Source organism: Tachypleus tridentatus, chromosome 13, assembly GCF_004210375.1.
Source record: "Tachypleus tridentatus isolate NWPU-2018 chromosome 13, ASM421037v1, whole genome shotgun sequence".
NCBI classification, from domain to species: Eukaryota; Metazoa; Arthropoda; class Merostomata; order Xiphosura; family Limulidae; genus Tachypleus; species Tachypleus tridentatus.
The window spans coordinates 48,912,389-48,935,926 of NC_134837.1; the positions used below are offsets into that span (position 1 = coordinate 48,912,389).

General features: G+C 33.3%; 1 protein-coding gene across 8 annotated transcripts in view; it reads left to right on the forward strand.

The window, feature by feature from the left end:
• The window catches only part of LOC143240979 (uncharacterized), a 97,545-nt gene that overhangs the window by 22,823 nt on the left and 51,184 nt on the right, over positions 1-23,538 (forward strand). The window contains exons 1-2 of one of the 8 annotated variants that reach the window (XM_076484335.1): positions 15,683-16,110; positions 21,487-21,645. The exons of 4 other annotated variants lie outside the window; for them this stretch is intronic. The gene's annotated coding sequence lies outside the window, so the exon portion shown is untranslated. Of the gene's footprint in view, positions 1-15,682; positions 16,111-21,486; positions 21,646-23,538 lie in introns of those variants that run through there. 3 more of the 8 variants (XM_076484337.1, XM_076484334.1, XM_076484336.1) reach the window with 3 other exon arrangements.

Here is a 23,538-nt window from a genome sequence, read left to right on the forward strand (position 1 = left end):
TGTGTCTTATGTAGGACATTAATACAATGCTTTTTTACATATACAGTGCTTTTTTAAAATGAAAGTTGTTGATGGCTTTAATAAAAATTTTTAAATTGTGTAAATATAAAATACCGATTTTGGTTATTTTATCAAATTTTAAACAAGCAAGGTTTCACGCAGCAACAAGCGAGAAATGTATCTCATAATACAGTCAGCAAACAGAACTTATAATTGCAGCATTAACAGTCACGTGGTAGCACTACTTGTGTAAGGATGGCTCGGATTGTTCATTGAATTGGTAATTTAAAGATCTACTGAATAAATCATCAGAGTTTTACAATGCTATAATGTTTCTTATTTTTAACAATATCTGTTTGATAATTCAGTCACAAGTTCTGGGAATGTTTGGAAGTATCATAAATAAATATTAAATTTCTTGTTCTTCTGCCCACCTTATTTACTACCTGATGACTCAAAAACCAAAACAATAGCGTCAACCAATATCACTAAAGTAACAGTATCCACTTCCGTAAGTATTATTAATAGCAAGTAGCAATTTTTTTTAAAAAAAATTATAACTGTAATGTAACCGATGTTATTAATCCCTGAAGTTAGTTTTCTTACACAAATTTGATGTTATTTTAAAAATCTTAAGTTCAGGGTGAAACAGGAATTACTAGCCAATAATAGATAAACAGTGAATGACAATTGATGTTACAGTTGAAAGCTCATTGTATATAACTTTGTTATAAATACAATCTTATTACGTCTATTCACTACATTAAAAATCAAGCAAGCAAGTAAAGAAAAAAATTTAGAAAGTAACTGAACGTGTAGATTATGTCAATCATTCAAAAACAATGTAAACAAGATAGTAGGTGGAGCAGTTGTATATATAATAACACAGGCAAGAATTAACACATAACAATATACATAACTATTCAATCATTTAATTTATCCTATTTTTGTCTGTTAACATTCTACTACACTATGTGTCTGTGATATTATGAAGAAATTATGCAAATACCATCCGTACTGAGGCATGGCCAGGTGGTTAAGGCGCTCAACTTGTAATCTGAAAGTCGTGGGCTCGAATCCCCGTCTCATCAAACATACTCGCCCTTTCAGCCGTGGGGGCGTTATAATGTGACGATCAATCCCACTATTCGTTGGTAAAAGAGTAGCCCAAGAGTTGGCGGTGGCCTTCCCTCTAGTATTACACTGCAAAATTAGGGACGGCTAGAGCGAAATTTAAAAAAAACAAAAACAAAGCCATCCGTACTATCTTCTTTGCATTATTTTCGAAGAATTGATATTGGCCATCCATACGTTTAGTCCTTTTTTTTAAAAAAAAGTTTTCTTTACTTGTTTTAAATATTACGATAAAGACCGTACCGAGTTTGTTCTTGAATGTTTTTGTGACTCAACTGACGAATTTAATACTTGAAATATGGATAACTTGATGACTTCATGTGTTTAACTTATGAAGGTTATTAAAACAACACAAGGAAACTGACATAAGTTGTAAAAGTAAATTTTAAAGATAATAATCCTTTGCTTTTAGACATAAATATAGGAGTCAAGGCTGTAATCCATGCTTGCCGTTGACAGTTCGTGTTTGACCAGAGAATCGGATATTTAAATCATTACTGTTAAATTTGGTTTCTGTGGGGGTGTGAAAGCACCCAGTGAGTTGTAGTTTTTCTGTGAACAGGACGAATGCATATATTTTGTATGAAATAAATGTCCTAAAAGAAAAATTTCAAAAATTTATCAAGTGACCGAGGACTCGAAGATGTCAATGTTGTGTTTTGGTTTATTTCATCCAGTGAAAGCAAGTACCTCTCGGGAGAATTTATTGATAAGAACAAGAAAATAAGGCCATTTGACTTGAGCTCTTAACTTACATTTGTAGGTTTCACTATTTTTTTTATTCGTATTTACAAGAACAGTTGAAAGTGGATGAATTTTTCCGAAAAGAAAAATTCCTCTAGGGAGCAAAGTTGAAACCTTCAAGCCAAAGTCTGCATAAAGTAAGAGAAACAAGTAACAGTGGCGTAACGTTGAACTAGGTTTCTTTAACCTTTGGCCAAAATGTAGTAGTGCCTTTGTTATAGTCGTATTATAACCGTTCTGGGACTTTCGTCGTGTAAGATGACAACTTTTTATGTTGATCCAATGATCCTAAAGTTATTTATTAAAATATATTAATTCATTATTTAATCGTTATATCTTGAATTTCATTTATTAAAAATGTATTTGACAACTCCAAAATGGATATAATCGAACATCCAAGTTGCAGCTAAACCTAGTAATCTAGTTGTTATATTTCGTTGCTTTAAGACTGTTTCATTAATGCCTCAAGAAAGCTCGTTGTTGTAAAATGTCTCCTCGAGCGGCCTGATTAACATCATCAAAACAGAACTGTAGGCATAGCTGAGTTTGCGCAGACATTTCTATCTCCGAAGCTATTTATTTCCAAGATGGAAAAACATGTTAAAGCGATAAAGTTTATCGGAATAAAAGAGCATAACAACACACGTGTGTGATTTAAATTTCATATGAAGCTTATCACATATCTCATTTAACCTAGTATGTAAAAGTTTTCAAATATGGTGTTAGGTCCTATGTTTGGTGAAATTTACCTACAAGTCATAGAGACACCTACCATTTACATTTGACAATCTTTAAGACACTAATGAAGCAATCGGAGAACAACGGAATACAACAGATAAATAATTATGGTTGTGTTTCAGCGTTATTATAACTAGTCTTTAAATATTTCCCACTGAGATAGCGATAAGTTAGTGGACTTACAATGTTAAAATCCGAGGTTCAGTTTCCCACTATAGACACAGCAGATAGCCCAACGTGGCTTTGCCTTAAGGCAAATAAACAAACGTATACAAAATGGTTTCAGACCAAGCAAAATCTCTTACCTGACTTCTCATAGTATATAATTAACAAGATGGACTTGTTCTTATATTCTGGATTCCAATATATGATTGAATATTTATGAAAAGAATTGAATCCGAATGAATTTAACAATAAATAAAGAGTTGAGTGAATTTAGTAAAAGCCAATACCACCATATCAAGGCTTCATTCTTTTATATGGTTATTTAGGCGTTCAGTAGCACTTCGAAGGACTAATCCAACGAAACAACAACTTTCTCTCGAGACACTTACATAAAAAATGCAATAAATTAAAACATCTAGGGAAATAACACTTAACATTTTTGACGAGGATATTGTGAGCAGTATGAGATTATCTGTATAACTATATCCAAGTAACAGACCAAAAATGTAATAAAGTAAACTAGCTACTTGAAATAAATAGTGTTTTACTATAGATGATTCAAGTTTAAATTTCATTAACTACATGCCAAACCTAACAATTTTATAATAGAAGCAGTCTGACAATAAATAGTCCACAAATATATTATTTACACACCTTAGCTAACTGTTCCAAAATTAAAGCAATCTGGCCATAAGGTGATTCGTGGTTTTAAGTATATTACTTTCAGGCGTTAGTTAACTGTTTTGAAATAGAAACAACCCGACAATATATACATGGCCGTTTAATTGGTTATCTATAGCTAATAGACTCCAGTAAAACTGCGCATACAACTATGCAACTTATGATAAACTCTCTTTCATGATTCTATATTTACAGTTGTTAATAATGATGCATTATCATGTAAAGTATTTTTATTAATTAAATATTCTGGAGTAATTACACATTTTTAACGAGTGTATATCAATTCATGGTAAATGTTGAAATGTATGAGATTATCTAATTAATGAAAAATAAATTTTGTGAAGTAGATGTTGAAATACATTACAGTATATAATTAATGAAAAGTATATTTTGTGAGGATATTTCATAATTATATTTATTGATGTAAGACTAGCGAAGGTAATTGAGCATAACTGAAATATTCGTACGTTCAGTTCAGTATAGGAACATGATATTCATATCGTAACAAATCACTTAGCCTCGTGCTGATCATAGCTAGTCTCTGATTTTAAATATATTATTTATAAACAATATCTAATGATTTTGAAATGTAAACAACCATGAAAAATTAATAAGTTAGGGTCTAAAAATAATAAGCTCAATGAGTTGCGCCCCCTAGTGGCTCAGCGGTATGTCTGCGGACTTACAACGCTAAATTCCGGGTTTTGATACCTGTGGTGGGCAGAGCACAGATAGCCCATTGTGTAGCTTTGTGCTTAATTCAAAAACAACAACAACGAGTTGCACATACTAACTATATTTCGAAACCAATGTTTAAAGGAATTTAAATTTGTAATTTGGACATTTTATTGTAATTGTATATTTGAACCTATTAAATGTTAGGAAAAATAAAATAAAAAATACAAATATTATTTAGTTTCTGATTAACAACCATGTGGTCATTGGAATGGAGGAAAATGTAAAAAAGAAATGGCTTACATAAGATTTATTTTTACTGGTAACAAGTTACTTTAAAAACTAGTTGTGTTTTTCATGAGTCTTGACGTGGCATAAGGCATGTTCTTCACGAGACTTTCAGTTATACACGCTTGTTAACAAGACATCGACGTAATACTTTTTTAATGATGTTAAATAACGCAAATAATATGTTTCTTTAAAGTTCTAGTTTCAATCTCAAAAGGCAGCGATTTTACTCCAAGTGCATTTACGAAATGCCGCTGATGAAATGGATTTTGTTCATCTGTTTGCTCATGACTTTTTAGTCAATGCACAAATGTTCAAAGATTTCGAATCTATTAATCAATACATAGCTAAAGTAAATAAACTTTAATTAGTAAGATAAGCAAAATGTAATAGTGTAAACATTAAAAAACTTTCAAGCCATTTAATATATGGAAGATATGGATAGAATAGATGGGTTAGTGTTTACCGTAATTAACTGAAGATCCAGATGTCTATGCTACTGACTGCTTCCCTTCCCTCTAACCCGCAATTAAAAACAAGGAACAACTAAGTACACCTGGACGTTTACCCCATTACTCAAATTAAAGTGTCAGTGTTATGTTAACTAACAAGCAAGTCTACTAAATGTACCAGTGTTATTATAGTTAAAACCGTGACAATATCTGAGGAATAAAGTGTCGTTTAGGTGAACTAACAAACAAGTCTACTAAATGTACCAGTGTTATTATAGTTAACACCGTGACATTGTCTGAGGAATAAAGTGTCGTTTAGGTGAACTAACAAACAAGTCTACTAAATGTACCAGTGTTATTATAGTTAAAACCGTGACATTGCCTGAGGAATAAAGTGTCGGTGTTAAGTTAAAATGTGCTATTATAGTTAACACCGTGACAATATCTGAGGAATAAAGTGTTGTTTAGGTGAACTAACAAACAAGACTACTAAATTTTGCTAATGAATTATAATGAATTTATGAATAACTTACTAATTCCATATAATATGATACATATTAAATAGCTATATAACTTAACTGATTTTTTGAGCTGCAAATTTCATACCCCACACTGCCCTTGGTGGAAGTTCGACAAGTAAAGGTAAACTATCAGTTCATAATGGACTTTCCTCCATTTTTGCTCTTTTGAAAACATTTAAATTTTGGTTAAAAACGAACAAATTATTTGTGAAGATTGTCAGTAGCGCTCATACTCCAAGAAAATTTTTATAAGACAGGAAAAATGGATCGAAAGTAAAGAGGTGTAGAAGTTAAGCTCAGAAAACTTAGTAGAAATGGCAAAGCAATTACGTCACGTTTTGTTCAAGAGATCCTATTTGACAGTAGAGATGTGGTTAAGATTTCTACTACCTGGAATTGGTGCAGTTAATGCATTAAATTTAATAATAATCGTGAATTTTGCTTTTATGAAAAAACTTTATTCTACATCAAGAAATAAGTAATATCCTAGAAATACTTTAATTATGAAATACTTCTCTATTTGAGGCTTAAGCGCTTATTCTAACCATAGTAGAAACTGTAAGTTAAATATATTAACAAGAGTAGGGAACTTAAACAGTAGCAATAAATTTATTCTCAGCATTGTATCTGGATATTTTATCACTGTATAATTTGGTTATTATGGGAGACAAACCAAAACGCTGAATATGTTCTTTGCTACCTTCGATTTGTTGAATTTTGTTTAAACTCAGCTGTTTACAGCAGCCTCTGTAATAACGACGTATGAATTATTCTACAAAATATTTTTATTCGTACAATATTAGAAAGCTTAATAAGAATTTGTATGCGCTTGAACTACTAAAATAACATGGAAAGTTTAGTCTGGATCTGTTAACTAGTTTAGGAGGAGATGCGTCCACAGACAAACAAAACATTTTCCTTAGTATTGTGTAGTTACTCTACTGGTATAGCTCAATGTGTCCAGCTCATGTGTGAAGAACGCCTGTACCCAGATTTTTATACCGGGCTCTGCTGAGCGTCGCTCGCCAGATCTAGAGAAAGGGCGGCAAAATTTTCAGATTTAGAGTGATTTTTATATATATATTATATTACTTTTATAAATCTGCCCAGAATTTGTAAAAACTTTTAAATATACCTGGATATACCATCATTACAAACGACACAAAGAATTATCGTTTTTTCTAGCAATTAAAGACAGAGTTAAAAATAACTCTTTAAGTATTGGGGGAATTATGGGAAAATAAAAAGAAGAGAAACAAAAATATGTTGTTTATCAGTCGTATTATATCAAGTACGTAAATATACAAATCTGTTTCCGTATATCTCAAGTAAAGTTGATTTACTAAAGGCTAGAGGGAAAAAATCCGATAGTAACAGAAACTGTATACAATAGTAAAGTTATTCATTTCATATCATTGTTGTCCTAGATAACCTGACAGGAAGGGATATAAACTGAAGTAAAATAACTTTGACCTACATCAATACACTTCAGTCAATTTGAAATGCATTTAGACAGCTCAAATAATCAGATCAAATCCTTCAGAATATTCTAAAGGGTTTTCGTATCAACGAACTTAGGCCAGTGTGTTTTTGCTATAAAAGCTTAACAGAGACGTAAGTTGCAAAATTTTGGAAGATTGGGATGAGTCTGGACGAATCCATTATTCTGTTTAAATTTTAATGTTCTTCTCGTAAAACTCTTTAGCTCAGAGTACGGAACGTATTAAAAGGCATCACAACTCGAACTTTGGTCCTGTTCATTCGCAGCCCAGCACACTAACCACAATGTTCTTGTGAAGTATGAACTACGGTCCTGTGCTCAGACATGCAGATTTTGTTAGTAACTCAATATGAAATAAAATTAAATTTAATAATGTTAATCTGTTGACAATATTTATTATTTTATTCCTTTGAAGAACAACAGTCAATTATTCGAAATAACTCAAGTTTTGGGTTTCGTTTGAAAACATTCTTCCTTTAACGGTTAAAGACACTAGGAACAGAATATAAAGCCTAGAGCAAACGCCTTTAAAAGCTCCTGCCTACGAAAAAAATCCCATAAAAACTGGATACATAGCTGTGTTAACAAGAAATAGTTGTTCAACTGGTTTTAGACGCTTAGCTAGAAATGAGAGAGGGAAGAAACTGTGATGTTATCGTCTATTGGCTCCTTTTACCTTTTTCTTTTTCTTATTTTTGTTGTTCAGTTTTTAAAACGCATCACGTGATCGTGTCACTCAAGCCGTGATGCAGAATAAATAAAGCTAGTGATGATTACATTTCTTCATGTATTCTAAACATCGCCATGAATTAATTTTTTGATGAAGCTATGGGCAAACTTCAAGGTACGTCCGTAATGCATAACGAGCGATAGGAATGGTGTTCTAATGGAGGTCACTTTGAAGACCTCTAGAAATAATTCAAAATAAAAAAAAGCTAAAACTAGAATGAAACGGAGGCTAAATTCTGGTGTATATAATATTCCTAGAAATAAATAAATAAACTATATTGATGTGTAGAAAGCTAGACACTGGGTTATTTGTGCTGTGCCCTCCACTGGTATCGAAACCCAATTTTTAGGGTTATAAGCCTACAGATTTGTCACTGAGCCATTTTGGATAAAAGATTAGTTTATTTAGTAAACGAAAAGATATATAATGAGCTGTCCACCACCGAAAATGAAGTGCCGAAATTTAGCTTTGTAAGTCCATAAACTTAACCTTTGACCCACTAAGGGACCTTTAATTTTGTTCAGTGGAGTTTGTGCCAGTCTAAAAAACTTTAGAAATAATTCAAAAAGAAAAATGAATGCGTGAAACATGCAATATTGTTGCAGTTATAATATAATATAGAAGTTATATTCTAATTGAGATAAGATTACAGTAAGTTGAAAGATACCGATAGAATATATGCAGTTGAAATGAGATTAGATTGATTCAGAACTACAGAAATAACTTACAGGCAGAAATAAAGCAGGGTGAAAGCGATGCATAAGAGATCACAGATAGAAATGGTAAAAGAAGGTTTGATGGAATATATATAGAATAAATTACAAATACGAGAGATAAAATTAGTCAAGATAAGAACATTGCAGAAGAGATTAGTGATAAGGGAGTATAGTTTGTATAAAATTACCGTAATATCAAAGAAGTCAAAATGCATTAAAGATAGTGACAATATTCTGGGATGGAATAGTGGTAATCGTAGTCTAGATTAAATAAGATGTTCTCAGATGGAAAAGCGACAGTGAAATATAGTTAAAGTAAAATGATAAAAACTGAGTGAAATTTGTTCTATTAATGAAATATAGTAGTTGATGACGTGAGGACAGAGTTAGGACCACAAACAGTAATATTAGTAAGTTTACAGATGTAGGCTAGAGTAGAAAATTCAAGTGGCTACTACTTCGCTAGACCATTAGGAATTAAATAGAACAATTTCATTACCATCTCGTTTTGGAATGAATTTAAGTCTTACGCACTGGCAAAAATGTTTTTATTATTTAACTTAAAATGTTGTGGCTTCTCAACATTTTCTCCAGACAACATGTGGTAAACAAGCATTTAGCACTTTAATGACCTTTGTCTTGTATGACTTTTACACATGTTTTGAAAAATTAGCGTTTCCAAGTTTTTTCTTCACTGAGCACTTTTGTTTTTAACACAAAAGACTTCCAATGACTTAAATATTTATATATTTACAATAGAAGTTTTATTTATCTCTTTCATAACAAAAGTACTTCCTGAATGTGGCTTCCCAGTGGCACAATATGTCTGCGGACATATACTGCTAGAAACCGGTTTTCGATACTCGTGGTGTGATCATAACATAGATAGCCTGTTGTGTATATTTCTGCTTAACAACATCCTGAACTGATTTATTACCAATGTTTTCTATATAGTATTGATTCCTAATACTGGTTAGGACATTCTCCTCCTTCACAAACTGCTGTCCCAGTGTTCTAGCATTATCGACCTTTCTGTGTTGTTTTCTAGAACACGCAATACCTGGTGGCTTATTCAAGTACATCATCACAGAATGTGCCACGGCATGCTCCAAGTGCCATGCATACCATATAGGCATCCGTTTCACTTACTCTTATCTTCCAGAAGTTAGTTGGTATAGGCAGATCATCATGAACTGATTTGACGAAGATGCTTGACCCCAAGTTCCATTGTTCACAGCTTTCCATCTCTCTTTCAACTCTTGCCTCATCGAATAGTTGGACTTGTCCATCATTTTTATAGCACGATATCTACTACCCCTTCCACATAACGCAAAGGACACTTTGCGATGATGTGCTGTGAAATATGAACTCTAGAATTCACAGTCCGAGCACAGTAACCGCAAGGCCAAGCCTATTTCTAAAATTACGAAATAGTGTTCTAAAATACGAAATAAAACTTGTCCCGATACTTAAAAACACTTGAGATAAAAAAGATAGAGATGTATATTAATCGCAACCCAGCCGCTAAATCAGTTTCTCAGTTTTCCAGCTGGTATGCTTAGATAATCGCTCGAAAGCTCAGTAAAAACACAAAACATTAACTAGTGTTACGACCACTGCAACTTATGTTTAAAATACTTTAAAGTTTAAAAGTAGTAGTTATCATGTACACGTACTTGTTTACAAAGTACATTACAAGAAAATAACTCCATTTAGAAAACAAAAGGATACACGTACATACCATGTGCTTATTTTATGTTTAAGTACTTTCATAACGATTAAATATTTGAACCCGGCATGGTCAAGAGGTTAGGGCATTCGACTCGTAATTTAAGGGTCGTGTACTCAAATCCCCATCAAATCAAACATTCAGTCGTGAGGGCGTCTTTTGTTACAGTTAATCTCACCATTTGTTGGTAACATATTAGCCCAAGAGCTGGGGGTGGATGGCGATGACTACCTATCTTACCTCTAGTCTTACACTACTAAATTAGGGACGGCTAGTACAGATAGCTCTCGTGTAGCTTTGTGCGAAATCCAAAACAAACAATTAAATATCTTTGATATAAGCTGGTCAAATGCGATAATTGGTTTTGTTAACAAAACTAGTCCATTTTTAATATTTCATTCACTAAGTAGAAACGGACATACTGGAGCAAATATTCACGTTCCAAAAATTCTGTATAAATGTGCTGAGAGATCGTAATGGAAAACAGAGATAGCAGTAATTCTAACAAATGTATCACGTTGCTCAGTTAAAAGCATAGACATGACAACGATGATCTGAACTGAATATATACTCATATATCAAAATCTTTCATTTGTAACAAGAACTTTCATTACGAACGAATAAATATATATATACAACACAATCAAAATCATGCGATAAGATAAAATATAAATCACACGAGAGAGGAGGAGAGGATAATTCTACAGTTTTTAAAGACGCTGTTAGAGTTAACTGTCTAAACTAATGAGTAGTGGAAACATAAACGTCATGACGAAAATAAATTATCAATACGAACAGCGCTACCTTCCGGATATGAACTTGAAAGTTGTAATGACGATAAAACCACGTATGTAAACACACATACAGGTTCTTTACAACGTTTCTTTACGTGCTCGAACATCAACAAATAATCCTATTTGGCATTCAGCAATATATTTTCATGGTTACACCGATAAGACAATGAGGAACACGGATCCATGGTCATTAGAGATGGTCGTAAATTGACTACATTATTAAGATAACGTGATATACAGCTGAAAGAACCTGTCCACTGGTCAATACATAGTCCACTTGGTTTTTATTCATAGGGATATATGTATAAAATCAGTCGTGTATTATAGAACTGCTGTGACATTGTCGAACTTATTGGATGACATCTGACAGCAGTTAGCCATTTTAAATACTGAACAGCTTCATTCTGCTATCTGCCACGTCATCTTAAAGTCGCAGAAATCTTTGATATGGATGATGCTAACACCGAGTCGTTTTCAGCGCCCTCTGGCTATGCCTTACGGTTACCAAAAATTTATGTTTCCTGTGGTCTCGTTGGTATATGGCTGAGAATTATAGTTCTGTGACTTATAGTATGTGTTTTATAAATGTTCAAATACTCAATCAAATTGTGTAATAATAATGTATGCAACGTTAAACTTGACTATTAGTGATCCGAACGTATAAAACAGTTGGTTAGTGGTCATACTCTTAGTAATAATTATACTTCTATGAAAAACATTAAACAGAAATTGTAAACTAAAGAGAAACGATTTCTGATTTTTTTTTTAATTATATAGGTTCCATTTTGATTTGGATGGTAACCTTATAAAATGTGCCAAGGTTTGGTAAGGTCGTTGGTAAACTCCTACTTACGCTATGAATCTTCCGGTTGTGAATTCACGGTCTTATAACACTAAAATTTGATTTTTCCACGGTAAACACAACAGCTAGTTCAGCGTGGCTTCACTCTGAAACAGAGCACCAGTGAAATGTTCCATAATTCCATATAATCATTTTCGTTCATAGATGGACATGTTAGTCGATCTATAAGTTAATGTTCACTTGTAAACTCTTGATTAAGTATTCTTCACCACGATAGTGAGGTTTTAAGCCTTGTTTGTTCTCAGTTGCAAGTCTCTTCCAAGCATGATTAAGAGTAGAGTTCATGTGCTAAGGAAGTAGGTTAAATTCCTAACCTCATTTTTTGTCTGTTATTGAAAGCTGATCATGACAGCTTATGTCTGGAGGCGCACGTGTAATGTGACATGCTTTAGCTTTGAGAGTGCATCAGCGTATTCCTTAAACACCTGTTGACAACCAACGTGATATGTAAGTATTATCTTCACATGTCCTTTTACCCAAATAAGAAGGGGCTTTGTGGATTTATATCATCTTTATGTTTATTAAGGTCCTTCGACAAACAAATTACGTTACTTAAAATAGTTAGTTGTGTATGAGACCGGGACTGTAGCACTTAATACGTTTTATCATTCTCTAGAGAAGTTTCCCAAAAGTTTTTTTTCCGCAACGCCCCCTTCATGATACAATGAGCTCTCATACACTTCTAATAAATGTTTGTACCATTGAAATAATTTACTAAAATGAAAATTGTAAGGCAATAATAGTCAATTCTTATGGTTTTAATAAAACTCTCTAAAACATTTAAACGATTCTGTACGACCTCCTGCTGCTCCATCAAAGTTTACTGCCCCATGAATTTTAAAAACGCCCACTAGGAGTCGCCAAGGTTGGGAAACACTTCTCTAAATAATAAAGCTATGTCTTCCCGTCAAGGTTGGGAAACACTGCTCTAGAAAATAGAGCTATGCCTTTCCGTTATGCATAACATCCACATGAATCCTAGTAAAATGTATTAAGTCATCTCTGTTTCTTTGAAACCGGTGCAACTGATTATTTATATTTACTGTGACTATTTGCATTACACTAAAAAGCTCCAATAATCCTAAAAATATCTCCCAAAAAATGTGCGTGCTCTTGTTTGCTGTATTTTTACGAGTATTAGAAATGCTTTTTACAATGCAAAAAATCCTAATAACGTTTCTTTGTATTAGGAAATTAAAGTATCTCCTAATACGTGATTTTCTAACTCTTGAAGTCCAGACTTCAGCAACTCTGTAATGATTTTAATGCAACTGAACTCATTTTGAGGCACCCAAAATTAACATGTTTACTCTGTTCTCGTTTCGTAAAAGAAAAAAAGTGTCAAAACGCACTGTATAAGTTTAACAACAGTTAAACATTAACTAAAAATAAGCACTTTTTTAGTTAATAAAACCTAAAAGTAAAAACACGTTGAAAATACAATTAGAACAATACATTAACAAAATAGTAAACTAGAACAAAAATTTAGAAATCAGAGACATTGAAAGATTAGTGTTTTTTTGTTCGGGAAACTTTTTCAATATTTTATACACTGTAACTACTGAAAACTAACGAGCTGATGATAACAAGCTATAGGTGTGTGCTTTAAGTTCGTAATCACGGGAATGTCGTTTGCACATTAACGGTGTGTATTAGTTCATAGATATTAGGGTTATTTATTTATCTGCTTATTTCACATCCGGTGTTCTTAGAGCATAAAAGGAAATTTAAACCGAACGACGTCTGTAAAAAAATGTTGCAGACACAAAATAAATCAACAAAAATATATAATATTTCTTTTCATCTTGTAGTCTGGAATATTTTTCAAAGCGATCGCTTAACTGAGTGTGTGTTTCTCTATTTTTCGTTTAGCAAAGCCATATCGAGCTATCTGCTGTGTCTTCCGGGGAGAATCGATCTCCTTATTTTAGCGTTGTAAATCCGAAGACTTATTGCTATCCCAGGGGAGGACTCTCTTAACTGACTAATCCTATAGGTCATTTTATTATTGTTGTTATATTTAGCAGTATTATATTTGTCTGCATAGCTTTATTATTATTATTCCAGTGGAACATGAGCAAAGTAGTGGGGCTGACATGGGTCCAATAAACTCTTAAGGGTAGGAAGATAGTTTTTAGTCGAGGTAGCTTTTGTTGTTTCTCTGTGAATTAGAAATAAAACTTATACATTTTCATGGTTTTTAAGTCAGAGTAGCCTAAATTTATTCTGCACTCTTACACACTGTGTGCACAATTCCGCTGATATATACAGCATTTAAGCAGAACTTTGCTTTTTATTGTCCTTTTTTCCACTGCACTTACCATATAATATCCCAGTTACGGCAAGATTTTTGTGCAGCGTCTACCTTTACTATGGAGCCTTTTGCAACTACGCTGCAGGGTTATAATCAAGATGCACGATCGTCGGATAGGGAATGACCGTACGTGGCAAAGTAGACTGTAAAGGCGTGATAAATCAACAAAATCGTTTTAATATAACCTACTCAATCCTCTGTATATTAACATACGTAGAAAATATATATTAATTTTGTACTTTAGAACAATGCTAAGTATATTGAATTGTGTCGTTAGTGATTGTGACATATAAAATAGCCTACTGGCCAACAGACTGAAACAAGGAATCAGTCTTAATCTATCTGATGTTACAGTCATTAATCCCATGTTGGCTTAGTAGTTTGTGATGTTTTAAATTTAATGTTTTACTGTGCACTTTGTTTCGAATATTATTTCAACAATAGGCATTTAAAAATAACGCTTGTACTGGAAGATCAAGATATGAGAAATAATACTTTGAACACTTGAATTATGTGTGTATGATTTTAAAATACCTAAACTGTCATTTAAAGAAGGAGAAAACTAAGAAACAGATGATTTGACCTCGTGCGTTGTTTGTTTGTTTTCATGTTTCAATTAGAAACAAAATCTTAAGTTTATTATCGAAATCGGAAAAGTGAAAAAAATATTCAGTTTTGTTTTGTTTTAAATTCCGAGGAACACGTTAGGAATTATAGTTTTATAGCATATTAGATATTCTTTAGTGAAATGGTTAGTATATCAGTACAGTGATTCTATTGCTACAAAAACGCACTACATCTTTTGGCGTCATGAGTGTGCTATAAGAGTGACAATCAACTCCCATTATTCGATAAGACAGAGGTAATCCAAAGTTAGCCGTCGGTGCTGTTGATTAGCTTCCTAATCTATCCGTTCAAGACGAAGGATAGTTATTCAGAGAGTAGCTCTACGTGTAATTCTGAAATAAACAGAGTCCTTTATTACAGACTCTCTTCGACTTAACGATAAACTAAAGTGCTTATAACTCTAAAATCCAAGGCTCGATTTTTCATTGTTCAGCTTTGCGCTTAACAATAATTAGAACGAAAATATTTATAAACCGTCTGCTGTGCCTTGGCTTCCTTGATGACCCAGGACTCCAAGTCTAAGTAAAACTCTATTCATTTAACATTTATAACACACGAAAATTTGGATGTTCTACATTAAACCTAAACGTTGATTGATGTCATGTTTCCAAACAGTTTGAAAGTGTTTTCTTACTTCACTTATACCAAAATAGGTAGACTGAATATATTAAGCGTGCGTGTTTATTTTTTCCAATTGCTTTCTTTTTTATGTGTGTTGAACTTACTTTTATTAATGCCATAATATTCCAGTATTTTGCCAGACTAATCAAGAAATTTTAACTTAATAAAAAGATTAGTACACGATATACTCATATACAAAGAAAACCGGTTAAAATACTTTACACAAAAAACACAACTTTGGTCGTTTACTAATCGTCAAGTTGAGCTGGGTCAGTTATATGTGATAACGTAATAACGTAAACATAACTTAATTGGCTGTCACAAATCATCAGTTCGTTAATGTTTTTGTTTGTGGGATACTGGATAAAAGACTACAAGCTTTAGAATACTGAAAATGAGTTAAGTTTCAGGAAGGATAAACTTCTGGTCAGTATAATATCATGCAAAAATATGTCTGTAGTTGTGGTATTTTAACGAACAGGACAACGTCAGAGAATAATTCTTATTACAGTTACATTCTGAGGTTAAATTGGGGTGGAACAAAGTTCCGCCTCTTGAGGAATTAAGCCATTAGCGTTCCTCGTCTTCTGATTGGAAAGTTAGAGTGAATCACGAAAGGGAGGTTCACCTGTTTCTGAATCCCGGTTTGCTCACTGACTATATCTTCCAAACGTGCGTAGACAAACTTACGGAATGAAAACTTGAATTCCTAAACAAACTTTTGTAATAGCAAACAGGCCAACTTTTCGTACGGAAACAAAGTGAGAACTGAAAGTGGAAACATGACTTCCATTACGTAAGAAAACAAATTTACAAAGGTGAGTGGGAAACTTGATCGTAAAGTTGTTAAGCAAAACCTAAACGAGAGATTTTTCAGACATGCGCTCCATTAAGATAGAAACCGCTAAAAACATGTAATACAGAGCAATAAGAGTTGTTACTGTCCAAAGTAATTTACTAAACTTAATGTTGCAGGGTGTTGTTTTATTTCATTTCACAGTATGTGCTCTTTAAAGTGTTTCTAGTCAGAAACAAAATATTTAAAAGTCTACGTGAGCAAAGACTAAAAACAGCGATAAAAAATCAGTTCGAAATTGATGAATGGCAAAGTGATACCATGTCCTGGATTTAAGTAAATTTTTCGTTTCGATTTACAACATTAAAAAATAATTCGTATTTTGGAGATTAGGAAAGTTCGTTTTGAGGATAAAAAAATACTCGCAAAATATGACCAGGAAACGAAAACATTATTCATTAAACTCAAAATAGGTATCATTACGAAATAGTAATAACATCATATATTAAAATAAATTAAAACATAAATTACGATAGAAAAAAAACACACAAACAACCCCATCTTACCCATAATGTACCAATACTTCCACTAAATATTGACGCAAGTTTAGAATAGGTTTCCATTTCGGTTTCTAACTTTATTCATTGCCTGCAACCTTTACCATATACTGAATCTAATAAATTTTCATGGTATCATAACGTAATACATGAACATGATAATAAAAGGCAAATGAGTCAATATAATTATACTGCTTTTGACATTAAAACAGTGTCAGCACTTGAATGTCATTATACAACTGATGATATCACAATATAATATATGAACATTATCCTTTTTGAAATAGGGCGCAATACATGAATATCATAATATTATTGTAGTATCACAACAGAATTCAATAACATAATATTTTTGTGACGTCTTAAACATGAATATAATATTTCATGGCATCAAAATATATAGGAATACCATTATGTTTATAAAATGACACCATAAATAGATATTATTTGTAATATAATACTAAATCATTATTTTTATATCACATATTTCTCTTTGTTGAATGTCTTACATTTTTGTATGATTCCCCGTTTCCCGGTTTAGGTGTTAAAAAACGTGTTTGGAGATTCCCTAAAGACATAAAGTATTAAGAAAGCATACAAACAATGTAAAAGTGTATGTAAACACGATGAGAAGGTCGTATCCAAGCGTACTGGATTCTACTTATATATGTTATTGTTGTTGCTTGCGTTCTCTCTATGAATATTTTAGCTACGCTATTTCTCAAACTAAAGGTTAGTGTGCCCAAACTGTGAATATAGTTACCTGTTCACGTCCCATTACCATAAAAACACTATCCGCACTTTTGGGCCGTGGTTGGGTTGTAAGAGTAGTGGACTAAACTACTTTTGGGTTAAACAAGAGTTAGAGGTGGACACTGTTGACTTCTGTCTGTCCTCTAGTCTTACAAATAACCATGGAATGACTTGGATTGGTAATCGAAATGGTATTTTAAATATCTTCTTAATAGGTCATCAAAACTTTACCATACTAAGTCACGAGTTCTATGAAAGTTCGTAAATATCAAAGTAAAAAGTTTGAATCTCTTATTCTCCTTTCTTCTGTCCTTATTTATTACTGATAACTGGAAAACCAACACAGTGATGTCAACCAGTTTCACTGAAGTGACATAGTTTCACAGTATCAAGTATTATTAATACATAATTTGTTTGTTTAGAATTAAGCACAAAGCTACACAATGGACTATCAGTGTTCTGCCCATTACGGGTTTCTAGAGGTGTGAGTCCACAAACATACCGCTATGCCGATAGAGAGGGTTAATAACTAGTAGTAATTACAAATTAAAATCGTAATTCTAACGCCATCCCTGCCATCTTGTTTGTATTATGTTCAAAACCTTGATTTTAGCCATCCCGGCATTTACTTCTTTTTTTGATAAATGCTTGCTGTACTTTAGGTACATAAAATTGCCAATATAACGTACTAGCTGAATTAACCGTACCCTACACAGGTGTCCGAAATACTGAAATAGGTATTTAAAATTACTTTTGAGAACATTTATTTAAAAAAGCAATAATTTTCATAACAATTTTAATTTTGAACTAAACCTTTGATTTTTAAAACAAACAAAAATTGTTGGCTGTTGTTCCTTCTTCAGACAATGTAAACAGGTTTTGATGACATTCAACATTACTTGTGAGCCAACCTTTAATTTCAGAATGTTTCCTGGCATCCATGGTGGTTCAAGATAAGTTAGGAATTCAGTTCGGTAATTTTTGTCATCAGCTGTAACTGGAACACTGACAACTAATCTGTAAGGTGAATTCCTGTGCAGGAACAGTATCTTTTAAAACTGCAAGAATTATTTTCTTACACGACCATTAATAATTTTGATAATATGAGAAATATTAGGGAATACCTTTTCTTTCAGCTCTTCTGTAACCTTAACTAAGTTACTACACTTGTTTGGAATAGTAATGTAATTGTTTGATTGACTGGAAAGATTCCAAAATTAACTTAAAAAGAAGCTTCTAAATTATACCGTTTGCTTTCATATCATCAAAGTTATTGAAACGGAGAAAACAAAAATAAACCATAAATTAACATATACATTACGTTTTCAAATAAACAAAGTTATTAGACTAACAATACCGTGATAGTTTGGGTGCTTGGGAAGATGTTTCTTACCAAAAGAAGGGTGGAGCGAATATGTCTTCTTATAGACTTTATTCTACGTTCACCGAAGGGAATCGAACCCTTGGCTTTAGCATTGTAAATCTGAAAGGCTTACCATTGTACTACGAAAACAAAAACAAACAATTTCCAAAAATTAATTTTAGGTTACTAAATAAACTTGTTTGTGGGAAACCTCTTTGAAGTTTTGGCCATTATTGTTACTTCTGCGGACCGAAGGAGTCATCACGCCAAGTTTGGTAGTGAATGGTCAAATAATGTGCCAGTAGTTAAGTAGTTAATTGTACTCAAAGATTACTTTCTGTTTACAATTTAAGAAACTGAAGAATAGTTTCAGTTTGCAGAAAAGACAAACATTGTTAAGTAATGAATGCATAGCTACATAACTTGTCGGATTTGTTTACATTAGTTTGATATAGAGTAAGGTATTAGAATATACTTAACTATTAGTTATAGGTGTTCAAGTAGTCTTTCTGGCATCAATTAATATTGAGATTTTTGAATGAATTATTTCTTATAGTGACTATACTGAAAAGCAATAAAACTTGAATTGTTATTGACCTTAAAGTTCAGGAAAGGAAATTACATGCATAAATTTTAATTTCATTTAATGATACTGCACATGCGCAGTCGTTCTCGTAATTGATCAAAACGTAGATCGTAATATCATTGTAACGTGATAAAACTTCGGTTCAGTAGTTTAGCTATAAATGGTGGAATGTTATCTATATCTATATTTCTAGTGGTTAAAACATTTATTTTTTTCTGTACATGTAAATAAAGAGGTGAACGCTTACTTGCAATTTTCTTTCACTTGAAAGTAGGGTAAAAGGTGATCGTGCTCTTATAAAGCACGTGCTTAAATAGAGACGCGAAGAGCGTGCATTGATATATCGGACATGTTTGGGTACACGATATTGCAAAACGTACAAAAACGTGTTAATAACCTCTTCGAGGGACGAAAGAAACAAACTGAAAAGAACGATAGAAAAATTAGTTGCAATTGATGAATGACAAATTGATATAATGATTTATTATTACGCTAGAATCTGGGTTTGTTAGACAATTTTATTATTCTTAATTTTTGTACTATTAAAAGGCCAGAAATGGCCAGGTGGGTTAAGGCGTTCGACTCGTAATCTGAGGGTTGAGGGTTCGAATTCCTGTTGCACTAAACATGTTCGCCCTTTTAGCCGTGGGGGCGTTATAATGTGATGGTCAATCCCACTATTCGTTAATAAAAGAGTAGCCCAAGAGTTGGCAGTGGATGGTGATGACTAACTGCCTTCCCTCTAGTCTTGCACTGCTAAATTAGGGACGGCTAGCGTAGATAGCCCATGAGTAGCTTTGCTCGAAATTCAAAAAACAAACAATACTATTAAAATTGTACCTTATTTTAGGAATGAAAAAAAAATCATTTTGAGGATAGAAACAACACATATAAATTATTATTGATTGTGTACGATTAAGTAGAAAGGTACACACGGGTATAAATTATGACCAAGAAGCCTGCGAAATTACGATATTGTACAAATAGATTGGATTGGTTTGTTTTGAATTTCGAGCAAAGCTACTCGAGGGCTGTCTGCACTAGCCGTCCCTAATTTAGCAGTATAAGACTAGAAGGAAGATAGCTGGTCATCACCATCCACCGCCAACCCTTGGGCTACTCTTTTACCAAAGAATAGTGGGATTGACCGTCACATCATAACACCCCCATGGCTGAAAGGGCGAGCATGTTTGGTGTGACGGGGATTCGAACCCGCGCTCCTCAGATTGCGAGTCGAGTGCCTTAACTACCTGGCCATACCAGGCCTGTACGAATGAAAAAAAAAAATATTTAAAAAAATGAAAGTGTACGAATGAGTGTACTAAAAGTGAGCAAACAAGGTAGGAATGGGCATGGTGTAATAAAACGTCTTCAATACAACCTCACATCCGATTCATGTCTACTTCGTTTATTCTTTCTATTCTGTATACAGTATGCCAGGTGGGCTACATTTATCAAACTTGGTTATGCTTATCATATAATGACTAGAGGTTTCTGTGAATCTAATAATCAGAAGCAATATGTGTACTGTAAAGTCTGTTTATATGATTCCAGAAGATATTCGTGTGGATCCATAAATTGTTTATTTTTTCTTTAGAAATTGTCCTTCCTTTTGAATTTCATGGAAAGAAAAAAATGATTTAGTATGTTAGCTATGTAGGTGGATTAAATTACAAGGTTAAAACAATCCTAAGAGATTTCTGTGCATCTACGTCATGTATTATGTACAAAATTAGAAGATCATAGACACGAGTATGCATGTGCTCATAAGTTGTATGATTTTGTAAACACATAAATACGTAGACATGGGCCGTACATTGGACAGCCCCACTGGGAGGTAGTAAAGAGGAAGATTTATTACATTCTGACTTTGTTTCCTCACTTCCTGGTGCAACTATTCGCACACTTTAATTTTTTAAATATTTTTCCACTTGTTCATGCACTTTCTGCATACAAGGTGGCGTGATCTTATGCATAGTTCGTTCATTTGTGTTGATATCTTGTAAGTAAATCATCAGTGTAGGTGTGCGGAGTAATATTAGGATACGTATTAAACGCTTCGATGATGTAAATTTGATTTATTTTGTAGTACGTATTGTTAATTCCTTAAATAAGAGCGCAATTTGTCTTTTACCCTAGACAGTGAAGCACCTAGTGAGACCTACCCCACGTTAGCATACCCTGCACCACTCACAGTTTCCAGATCGTGTCACACTGTGCTGTAGGCCGAGAAGACCACACCTCTGTGACTGTTCTGTTTGAACACACTTATTAAGCATACAGAATCAGTGAATGGACGTATGTATTTTAAAATGACATCTGTGTTTAATGTATTACTTGATGTATGTCAAATAACTCTTCATTTTGGTAATGTTTAGTGTGGAAAGTTGCTAGCACTAGCACGTGGTCTCTGTGCTATTGTTCTATTTTGTGTACTTATAACAATTGTAAATCTGTTTGTTACACAGCTAGAAGAGTTCATCAATACCAGTCAGTCAGTGAGACTGGGAAATTTGTGTTTTTTGTGATTTTTTTTTTTTTCTGCTTTGCTGTATTTGTTTGTTTACAACCTCTCAAACACTTTTGAAGATATATTATTTTGTTGTTAGAGATGTATATCAGTAAATAGTTTTTATATATTGCGTATCTCCCATTCATACGATATATACTATCTTACTTATTATATTGAAAAAACATAACACACCAGTGACCAAGGAGGCTACAAAACAATAATAGTATATACTAAGAGAAACGTTATAGTTGGAGGTATCATAGTGGTTAGGTAGCTACTCGCAATCATCTAGTCGCAGGATCGAAACCCGGAATTGTTTTTTCAGCATTATAATGTGACGATTAGTTACACTTCTTATGAGATACATATATATATATATATATATAGTTACGAGAGGTTGAGTGTTTTCTGAAAACATACCTCATAAATTCTTGATACGTATATATATATAGTGAAATGAAAATTTACTACGTCGATGTATTTCTCAATTCGTAAGGACGCGCAAGTTGGCCCTACGGTTGAGCTCTGAATATCGGAGCTGGCTATTATAAACGGATTTTTCACATCATCTCCTTATGAGCAACTTTGTGGCCATGCTATCTTCGCACTTCGCTTTCCTTTAAGCTTGGCCCGGCATGGCCAAGTGGTTAAAGCACTCGACTCGTAATCTGAGAGTCGCGGGTTCAAATCCCCGTCACACCAATTATGTTCGCCCTTTCAGCCGTTGGGGCGTTATAATGTACGGTCAATCCCATTATTCTTTGGTAAAAAAGTAGCCCAAGCGTTGGCGGTGGTTAGTAATGACTAGCTGCCTTCCCTCTGGTCTTAAATGGTAAATTAAGGACGGCTACAGCAGATAGCCCTCGTGTAGCTTTGTGCGAAATTCAAAGCAAAAAAAAAACATCAAATAATCCCTTAAACTTTATTAAAGTTTTATTGATTTCTCTCTGGAAATGGCTTGTACTAAAATTAAACATAATAAAGTTATGTTTACTACTATACTAATAACATAAGAGAAAATTGGGCTTTGTTTCTTACTGGTAGTTTTCTTCCTATGTCTCTCTTTATTTGGTCGCTCTCACATCATTTGTTTCCCTTTCTTTTACTAAAGGCCTGTCTCTTTCATTGTTCTTGAAACCACATCATCTGTCCACACTTGTACATTTAATTTCCATAATTATGGTTATAACACTCATAATCACAGGGGGCACCTTAAACCTCATAGCGACTAAACAAGCAAGACAACCGATTTCTCCGATAATTCTTCAGCCACTTTGTACTGTAATCTCCTAATTCAGTGTTTCTCAACCGGTGAGTCGCAACCCATTGGTGAACCGCGAGAAGGTTTAAGATTAAATGACAATATTTTTTAAAATCTTGCAAAAATATAATGCACTCTACTTAATACCTCACAAAATATTAACTATAAAATAACGGCAATTTTAATAAACTGTCATAGAATTTATGCTGAACTTAATACTGAAATTACAGTAATTTCTTATTGAAAAACATTAAGACTAAAGATAAATATCAGTTGATTTATTTTAAACCAGCAGACGTGGTAGCACTGCTTGGAACAAGCAATACATGCCACCAGACATGAACTCAGCATAGCAACTACGAAACAACATTGTCACATGCACCCTAATTCTACAATTTTCTGCAATGAACCGCAGTAA